Here is an 8,181-nt window from a genome sequence, read left to right on the forward strand (position 1 = left end):
GAGTAGGTTAATAATGTGTTGAATTTTTCTGGACATCAATAAAGACAATCAACATTTAAGTACTGGGCATCTCAAGTTTGGACTCCCTTAGCTTAGCCTGAGTAGCAGCGCCGGTTATTATTATTTTTTTGTTTTACAGGCCGCGCGAGAGGAACACTCGCGTCCTGCGAGGGGAGCACTCGCGTCCTCGAAATTACTTCCTTCGCCCTTAAAAAAAAAAAAAAAACTGGCACACGCAGGCTGCCCTTCGCTAAAGGGGTGAGTTAAGAGGAGGAAACAGAAACTCTGTTTTACTTTTCCCTTCAAAGCCCGCGCTAAGCTCATTTCTATGACAACCAAAATCCGTGGTAATTTTTGCACATTTTGGCTTAAGTAAGCGTTTCTAAATAGATTAGATTTTGGCGCAATGTTGTCTTGACAATCCAGTAGTTGAAAAGCGTTAAAAACGTTTCTAAAATATATATGACATATATAGTGAATCAAATGATATCATACCTTCGTCAAGGTTATCCTGACTAGCATTTTGCCAGTAAAATCCGAAGCATTGGTCATAACTTGCTAGATTACTTTTCTTCACTACTTAAGGAATAACGTTATCAAAAACGTCTTCCATCCCCATTGCATGATACTGAGACGTTTGGCTACCAACAAAAAGAGGAAAAGCAGCTGATGTACAAGAAACAATACATCTTTGCCATCGATTTTATTGCAAATTCATCAGTTTTATGAGGTTGTTTGGAACTTAAACTGTGTTTCATGCCTGAGGTGATAAATATGTAATACTTTAACATTTTTCTCCTTATCGCATTGATTTCTGAAGCTATTGCGAAAAGAGTGAAAAGTGGAACAAGCATGCATTTATTATTACGAAGGAATCAAGACCGACGGAGCCACGAGTTCACTTATTTCTCCATACCAAAGGGCAAGGGAAAACGGCAAGAATTAATATACAAAGGTAAATAATAATATTCACCTTAATTCGTTCGTTTGCCCTGATGAACGAGAAGTTTCATATATTTTAGTAATCAATTGGCACTAAACCCGAAAATGAGCTTGTAGTACATGTACTATGTTTGGCATAAAAAACTCTGACCTCGATCTGCGAAAGGGTGAACCTACAAGAGGAAAGTTTCCTTCTTCCTTGGAGAGACGTGTGATGCTTGTTTACTTGTTTGTTTCATTAAAGAAAAAAACACACACACGCATTCAATAATGACTCAGAGCAACAAATGTGCCAAAACGACAAGCTGGAATTCAAGATATTTCAAGTCCTTAGAGCCAATGATCTTTCCTTGGTGCAAAAACCTTTTTTTCTCATCATTCTCTTTCCTCTTCCACAATGCAATGAAATTTACATTTCGCTGAGCATTAATGTCACCTTCTTGTGACTCCTTCCATTTGATGATTGTGCATATGTTTTGTTGCTGCCTTTTGCTGATCTGCTCCCCATATAAACCTATAGCATGTTCCAGGCGTTCAGACTGTGGTGAGCCGGATTGCAAAGAGATGTGAGCAGGAAAAACATTAGGGGGATGGGGTAGGGGGTGAGAACAAACCCATGTAACCCTAACCCCTCCTCTCTTCCACCACCCTCTCCTTTTCCTTATTATTTTCCCACTCTCTAGCGTCATGGCACACTCCACTATCTGAATGCCTTGAGCCAGACATCAGTTAAGGTATCCAGATACAAGTAAACACCAAGTACATGCTGTAAACTTCAAGTGCTACTGAAATATAATTGAACCTCTCCACAAAGGCCACCTTGGGGACAGAAAAAAAGTGGCCATTTTAGAGAAGTGGCCATTGAAGAGACGTTAAAACAAGAGTCAATTAATGTATGGACTGTCCACCAAAAATAGTGGCCGACTTCTCCGATGTGGAGAGGTGGCTGTTAGTGGAGGTTCGACTGTAGTGATTATAGCCTCAGCGAACGCAAATGTATTTCAGGCCACAGCTTCTCTCCACCTGAAAAGTATTATTTTTTGGGTGGGGAGAAATGACCACTGGAAATACGTCTCTGCTCGCAGGGTAAAGTGATTACAGCTTTTCCTTATATCTTACCATTTTTTCCCTTCATGTCTTAAAACACCTCGTCCTAGAACATGGGTAGAGAGAACAGAAAAGGCATAAGTTTAAGAGAAGAGACGATGTACATCAACAGAGAATTAGCTCTCCCGGCCTGCTTAGCTGGCAGTTTTGTTTGGAAATGCAAACAAGCTAAAATTGCTTCCGGTAATTTCAGTATGAAAGGGTTTGGCTGTTGGTTTCCACTTTGTTTTTGGATGTAAAGGCCGCGAGCATCGCAAGGATATTTTTGTGAAATATTACGGAATATGCAATGATTTTCTTCCTTTCAGAATGAATGGGATAAAGTTAAATATTTATCTGAAAGCTGGAACTCCCAAGGGAAAAAAAACCGTTTGACTCAACATGAGTTTGAATTAGTCAGATAGTATTCACTAAAAATTGTGCCTAAGGGATAGTTAATCCATCAGTTCAACTCGGCAGCAGGCAGTTGAGTTAACCAGTTCCAGTTAATGAAGCTCTAGTCTACCATACAAATGAAACCCAAAAAAAAAGAAATTAAGGATTTTAGAATTGAATTTACATAGCTGTGTATGATCTAACATACAGTACATGTACAAGTACCTACCTTTAGTGTACTACATGTTTTAAACTGAGGAATGAGGTTAACTGAGGGTAGAATAATCTTTTGGTATCCTTTTGACAGCTGTTTTGCTTGCATAACTAAATTTGGTGCTGCCAGAGATAACAAAGTATGTGATCGATCAAACATCATGTATCATGTATCCCAATATGCTAGCACTGATCCATGTCTATAAGATAACCAACATCACTCAAAATGTTGTGCTGTTTTTTTTTTTCGCACCTCTTAAAGATGAAAATTCAACCCTATTTAAGTCACTGACTAATGGAGAATTAATACTGTACACCCAGCAAAAAAGGCAATCCCATGCTTTTTTTCCACAAAAAATTACTTCCTTCAGTCCTGACTGCAAAGTGGCACAAGGGATGGAAAATACAGAGTACACAGCTTTGGAGGCCACAATGGTGACAAAAAAAATTTTAAAAAATGCCAAATGATCAATGATATCTTATTTAACTTGTAGGTGACAAAAATAAAGCAACACTTCAGCACAATCCAAGCATACTCTATGAAGTTTAGAACATTTATTTTGATGAAAGTTATATACACTACAGCTATAGGAAGCCTGGAACAGAGGTATTCAATGACTGTTTTCTGTAAAATATCTGTTTGGAGAAGCAAAAAATTGCCTAGAATTTTCAACAGCTTGAGGAAAGCTAAAAATTTCTAGATAACCATTCCACTCATGAACAATTTCCGGGGCTATATCTAATAAATTCCCTACGTGATTTTTAATTTGAGTTAAGTTTTCGCATTTTACTTCCCAGGTTAGGCCATCATTGTTCCATCCTCGGAGACCCAGGGGCAGTCAGTCGGGGAGAAAAGGCGGGACGAAAGTTTTCAAGTACGGGCAAAAGAGCCCCTGGGTACCGACTCTCACCGAACTATTTCCAAAAATTCAAGCGGATGCCGGCTCTTGATTGGGCACAAAAAATGCTTTGTATTATTGTGCCCAATCGGCAAACAGTTTCTCCTGAGTTCTTTTCGTGAGTTCGTACACGACGGCTATTGTCTCACCACACTTGCCTGGTTCGTTCACCAAGCTTGTACATGCAAGGGAAACTTTTATTTTCTACTTTCTTGACTAGAAACAAAGGAACTACTGATGAGTTGAAAAAACGTTTGGGATGCTATCAGCAGGAGCAATTCAATTTGCCCCGAGAATGTTCTGTTTTTGACGGATCACAATGTATCGTAAATAAGACGCGGCGGCGAAATACAACAGCCAGTAATTTCGAAAAGACTCAAGTTGCCTTAGGATGACCGAACAGAGATCTAAAAGTACTCTGGATAGCCTAAAAAGTGTTTTCAATGCGTTTGGGAGGAAACCGTCGTTGGGTGTCCCTAGCTAAAATCCTTCGCACATACCGTATATTTTTTTCCTAATCCTGGGAAAGGGAGAAAATTAGGGTTAGGCTAATTTTTAATGAACAATCAAATAATCTTAATTCTCTTTCCAAAATTTACACTCATGTCTTGGGCCAGGAGCTTTTTCTTCCTATCCACTTAAAGAGCAAACAGTTAAATGTGCAGCAGAGTGTGACGTTGTGATCTTTTGGCGAAAGAAGGAGTGTGAATCGAGGAACGAAAGTTGGAGTCTCTTACCATGTCAGTGCCATGTGAACAAATTCCAAAATTCCAGTGTCATATTGTACATCAATACAATCAAATGCATCTTGGAATACCATTACAATGTTTTTTGACGTATCTTAGCAGACAATCACCGTTTCAAAGGCCGTTTTCATTCATAATACAGTTGGAGACAGCAAAGATGTTGAAATTAGTCAGGCGTTACTTGGGAGACTGGGAAAAGAAAATGACTTGTGCCCAGTTTTTTTCGGTCTAGGCGACATATTTTTAAAACAAGAAAGATGTATCCATCAACAACTTCTATATTCAACTACTCAAGTTTTTTTTTCCTTCCTTGCTTTCTTTGTGTAATTTACAGTGTGTAGGTCATGATAAAAAAAGGACATTCTCTGGAAGAAATTGATAAAGAAGTTTTACAGTCAAAATCAAAAAAAGCACTCTGTATAACTCTTTTCTTAAACTCTTTTTTTTTGTTTTGTTTTGTTCTTTGTTGTTGTTATCGTTGTTGCTGTTGTTGTTCCAATAAATTTGCATAGAGGCTTGCCACGTGAGTAGAACATGTAGTCGACTTTCACAATGGACAAAGACAATTAAACTCAGTTCACACTAACGAGGTTTTTGGGGGGTTCTGTTAGGCTTCTGAACCTCTACTGTGTTACATTTAATGCAATACAGTAGAGGTTCAGTTTCTAGACTATTTCTAACTAGTTTTGTGTTCTGAGTCTGTGGTACAAGACCCTCGAAGAGCCTTGTTCTCGCCAATCCAAGGAAATCGAGGGGCATATTAACGTAAAATCCCTGTCTATTCCAATTCTCTCCCTTCGCTTTCTCACTTTTCTGCCTTTTTGGCTTAGCATACATGGCCATTAAATGTGCTTCACATTTGAAAACGATAGTATGACACCAAGGGATAGTTATGCTCTCTTGTCAAAACGGGCGTCATTTCATGTGCGTCGTGTTATTTTAATTTTTGTTTTTTGGTCAATCAATCCGGCCTGGAAAAATGTTTATTTCTCATTCATTTATTCATCCATTCATTTCTTTATCTTTCAGAATAGAACTGAAGACGAACAACACTTCTTGTGTAATGAAAAAAATGCGAATACCGAGACCGGAATTTCATTTCCAAATCACGAAAACTATTCTTACTTATGAAAAATATTCAATGAAAATGTCGACGGACGACAACTGCCGTAGTTTAAAGCATCCCGTAGTATCTTGAAATTCCCGAGAAGCACAGTCAAACAAAAACTAGAATTTCACACCGCCTACGAGAGCTTCGGCTGTATTATTTTCGTTCTGCTCCTACTGTTTTTTTGGTTTTTCCTGTAGTTTATTTACTCATTTATTCAGTTGTTTAACAGGTGAATCTTTCTCACCTTTTCTAATTGTTTATACAATACTTGGTTTATTCACAATAGCTAATTCAGGGCCCGTTTACATGGAGTTGGGCGACCCCAGGTAGGTGAGGTAACCTGCTTGGGTGGGGTAAAAAAATAACCCTCCTTTACATGCACCGCCAAAGTGAATTTTGCGCGAATTTGGTGTATCACGAATCCAACCCCGGCCAGGCGGGTCACCCCACCTTGAAACGTTTACATGGCAAAATTTGAGCCCGGCTGAGAGGGTAACCCGATCTGGTAGACCGGGCTACCCGCATTAGCGGGTCACCCCACCTATCATGTAAACGTGATCAACAAATTAAAATGAGAGATTATATGGACAGTCGGGTTACCCCACCTAAGCGAGTTACCTCACCTACCTGGGGTCCCCCATCTCTATGTAAACAGGCCCTCAGTTGCAGTCACCAGAAGACAAGAGATTATTTCATTTTTTCTTTGCTTATTTAATATGCAACAAAATAGCAAAAAAGACCTGTCTTTAAGCTGAGAAAATATGTCTTTCAAATACACTTCCTAAACTACTAAAACTCCAACATCTTCAAACAAGGATACTGTGTTTGATTAAGAAAACCAGAGACTGGAAAAACCTTTAACGGTAAAGAAAGACATGTACGATGACTTACATGGAATGAGCTAGAGGCCAATAAAACATCAATTACAAGTTGCGATGCCAAAAGCCCTTGTTTATACGGGAAGGCTCCGCCCCGAGGTCCAACCGTTTACCCTTTTATATACCATTTTTCACGAAAAAGATACCTCTTTCGTAAACCTTCTATTCACAACTATAAATGGTTGCTCTTTCACATACCTCGTTTAGAACTCTGCACCCCTTTTAACTGCTTTGTATGCACTGTCGTTTAAATAGAACGTTTTCTCGACTTTATAAAGCAATAACATTCATCTCAAGCTCTTTGGGTCCTTTCACAGACCTAAATGACAGATCTCCCTACCCTTCCGTATACTTCAACGAGTACAATCCCTAAACTTCCATATACCTGAAGCCTGAAAAAGATACCCCTTTCGGGCGGAACCTCCCCGTATAGGCCCTAATAGGGAGTACCTGTTAACCGATTCCGAGGCCGAAAGGGTAGCATAAGAACCATCACCTTGTGCCTGAAATTAAAATAATTTAAAAAGTTCTAAATACTGAGTAGTTTAAGGCAAATGCTTACACTTAAACCTTATTGAAACTAGTGTGTTCGAACGGTCAATGTCGAGTAAGTCATTCAGATTGCTCACTCTGGAGCAACTGAATCAGTTAGTCACGCAGTCGAGGACTCGCGGTGTTACTACGTACGTAGGTGTACGTACAACAACACATCTCGAACAAACTTTGATAAATTTAATTCAACATGAGAAACATTAGGGTCATACGCGTCTTATTTTTTCCTTGTGCCACACTTACCCTAGTGTTTTATTACCTTTAAGGGACTGTGCAATTATTATCAGGAGCGGGGACTGAAAAACTAGAGGGGAGGCACTACATAAAATTGCTGCCAAGATAGGGGGGCTCAAAGTAAAATCAGTCATTTGACGGAGGGGAGGCCTTAAGTTTTATTCGAAATGTAAATAAAATTAAACGTAATAAAAGATTCTCAATACAGGCATCACGATAGACTGTAACAAATATCAATACGAACAGCTGCTAAACGATTATTGAAAATATTCCATCAAAATGAAAAGCAAATTCACAACTGATCAATTTTAACCTGTCTTCTAATTAATGGAGCTGATCCTATGTAAAGCAAAAATCATGAACTTGTTTTTCAGCTTCCCCCATAAAACAATGGGAATCAAACAGATCTCGTAGACAAGCTTTGTCGGTTTTTGATGTGAATAAAAGTAATGTTTCTTCATCGACTGAATTGATTTGCTGAATTCCATATATATCTGGCTCATAAAAAAGTTCATCAGGCTCTCCTCCCAAGGATCTAAATATAATGCAAGCTCTTTTTCGTCTGTTATTTGAAGCGTTCAATCTCCTGTTCTTTGATTTTTTTTCTCTGCTCCTTTCTCTTTCTGGCTTCAGAAGTTTTAGATTTTGAGCCAATGTGCTAAGCACCCCGTTACTTAGCAAATGCTTTGTCTAAATCTTAGGTGGGTGGTGGGGGGGGGGGGGGGGGGCGACGTTATTTTTGACATAACAGAGGGGGGTTAGAACTAATTTCTTTTGTTTTGGAGGGGGGGATACTGTAAGTTTCTGCTAGATAACTCTAGTTTTTCACCCCCCCCCCCCCCGCCCCCCTCCTGATAATTATTGCACAGTCCCTAAATACAACATCGTGGGCAGAGTTGAGAAAATGATTTTCAGCTAAGCGATTTTGTCGTTCTTAAAACTGCACCTTCCTTGTGCTCCCCAGAAATCATCAGCAATTTTATTTTCATACAGAAGGTTATAAGTTGCACTTTTGTATGTAGTACCTTCTTTAGTCCGCTTCACACGCAACTTTCTCACCAACATTACAATAGCGGCAGTTGCTGCGACAAGGAACACCCCTTCCACTGAAACAGCTATAATCC

Source organism: Porites lutea, chromosome 5 (assembly GCF_958299795.1).
Source record: "Porites lutea chromosome 5, jaPorLute2.1, whole genome shotgun sequence".
NCBI lineage: Eukaryota > Metazoa > Cnidaria > Anthozoa > Scleractinia > Poritidae > Porites > Porites lutea.